Source organism: Hemitrygon akajei, chromosome 8 (genome assembly GCF_048418815.1).
Source record: "Hemitrygon akajei chromosome 8, sHemAka1.3, whole genome shotgun sequence".
NCBI lineage: Eukaryota > Metazoa > Chordata > Chondrichthyes > Myliobatiformes > Dasyatidae > Hemitrygon > Hemitrygon akajei.
The window spans coordinates 66123022-66125539 of NC_133131.1; the positions used below are offsets into that span (position 1 = coordinate 66123022).

Consider the following 2518-nt stretch of genomic DNA (forward strand, 5'->3'; position numbering starts at 1 on the left):
CAAGAAGTGATCCCATATCTCTGAGCCTATAAGTCTTACCATTCAATCTCTCACCCAATGAATAATGCTACACGTTTCACACATGGGGTGCGTTCTAACCCACCTGTGGGCAACACTTTTCATTTCACCTGATGTATTTCCTCCTGATGTCTCCAGCGTTATCCTCCCTGCACACATTGAAGCTAGCTGAGTGTCATCTGTAAAATTGGACTCTGCTGGTCCTTCCTTCATTCTGTTGAAAATACTTAACCAACTTTCTCAGATTAGCCTGTTGGTCCAACATCCCCAAACCTTCAACTCTCACTTCCTCCTGTTCTCTCTTTCAATCTAGTGTACACAATAAAACCGATTTATTGAACCTCCTTACGAACATCTTTTATCGCACATTAAATAGGGTGTTCCAGACGTACGAAGTTTCTGTACCCAAACATTCGCTCTTAGCTATTCTATAGAAAAATACCGAACAGATCGATATGCCAAGGATTTTTAAATGTCTTTTTAATATGGTCAGTACAACTATTTCTTAAGTCTATGTCCTTCATTGTTTAAATGGCTACAAGTCGAACTCTTGAATGGACCTTCACCAGATTCCAGGGTTGGGATTCATTCTCAAACTACCAGTATATTTTTTTACTCATCTTGCTTGAAGAACCACTACGAATACAGCATTGCATGAAACTCTCCTAACACGTTGATCCAAAACGTGTTGAAACTCATAAGTTAACAGGTGGCGAAGTGGATAACTGCGTCTTGCCTTCAGAAAAAGGCGAGGGAGAACTGTCATCGCGGAGTAAAGGGAACCCGGCATTAACAGTCCTTCCATACAAATCATGAAGCTTCAGAACTGATGGATCCTCCACTGCTTTCTGGATGAGTGTCTGAATTGGAGCTACGTCCTCAAACCGAGTAAGCTGTGGTGAGAGTAGGAAACTTTATTATACACACAGACTAATGGGTAAGTCTCTAGGTACAGCCTGCATTGTTTTATTTCACCTATGCAATCTGAAACTCAAGCACTTCTTCCGCTAACAGACGAAGAAGACAAGTAAAAAAAATCATTATTCCAACCGCTAGATAGCGCGAGGGCTCCGTGGCTTAACTGGTCAAAGCGCCTGTCTAGTAAACAGGAGATCCTGGGTTCGACTCCCAGCAGAGCCTTTAGTTCATGGGGGACATTGTATAAGAAATCTCGAGCCCCACACGTCTACAGCATCCTCCACCCAACCTGGAGTATTCTACTGCTTCACCGTGATATCGTTGACTCTGAAATAATTTCCAGTACTGAATCCCATGACGATTTACGCATTTCTCATTTTGTTCCGCAAGATACTCTTTAATCATTGTCGGAAAAGATTTATCAGTTTCCTTACGGTGGCTGCTGTGGGACTGGAAATCCTTAGAAACTAGAACCTTAATCCACCGCTCGGCCATATTACCACGGTTGTATTTATAGCAATAATGACTTGAATTGATTGACCATGTTTATCTTGAAAGTCTTATACAATCAGTGTATACTTTGAAACATCTCAGAATTATCTGCTTGAAGCTTGATGCACTTTCCTTTTTCCAATCCATCCAATATATCTTCAAAGCAGACCGGAGACAATGGTGGAACAGAGCTGTCTCTTCACACTGCCGGATGGCAGACAATGGTTTTCCAGAAGTCATTGCAAAGACGCTAATTTCCGTGAGTGTTTACAGTGTGAAGATGGGATATTATATGCTCATTTTTCTAGCGGATGCGTAGAGCAAAATCTACCTACTTCCTCAAATTCAGCGTTCTTTTTCCACTTACACCAAGATGCGCAAGGTTTTTATTCAGATGAGGCAATCCCAGATTTCTCATCCAGACGTTGCATATTGAAACGCTTATATAGTTAACAGTTAAATTAATATGGCACGGGGGGGGGGGGGGGAGTATGACAGAACTGATGATGAGCCAGCAGGTTTACAAACAGTTGATGAATGTAGCATGAATGTAAGCCAATGATTGGGTACAAAAGCAGACAGAACAACGAGTTAAATTGCAGCACAGAGGTAAAATTCAAAAAGGTGAAGAATGTAAGACTGAAGCTGCTGTATTTAAATTCACTTAGCTTTCGGAATAAGGTAGACAAACTTGTGGCACAGTTAGACATTGGTCGGTATGACTTTGTGGGCATCACTGAGTCGTGGTTGAAAGAAGGCTTAATATCAAAGGATAATCTTTGGGTCGAAAAGACAGGCAGGAAAGCATAGGCGGTGGTGTGGCTCTGTTGGTAAGAGATGGAATTACACCTTTAGAACGAGGTGACTAAGGGTCAGGCAATGTTGAATCTTTGTGAGTGGAGTTTAGAAACTGCAGGGGTAAAAATCTAGATTGGAATCATATATAGGCCCCCAGATAGTAACCAAGATGTGGGGCTGAGATTCCAAAGGGAGCTGGAAACGGCATGTAGTAAGGGTAATGGCACAGTTGTAAACGAGAACTTCAGTGTGCAAGGTGATTGGGAATATCAGGTAGGTGTCAGACTGCAAG

The 2518-nt window shown here is 42.0% G+C and overlaps 1 non-coding gene across 1 annotated transcript; it reads left to right on the forward strand.

Annotated features, from left to right (window-relative positions):
* Window positions 1-1084: 1084 nt before the first annotated feature.
* On the forward strand, window positions 1085-1158 carry trnat-agu (transfer RNA threonine (anticodon AGU)). Its single transcript has one exon. It is a non-coding gene; the product is annotated as a tRNA-Thr (tRNA).
* The last annotated feature ends 1360 nt before the right edge of the window (window positions 1159-2518 follow it).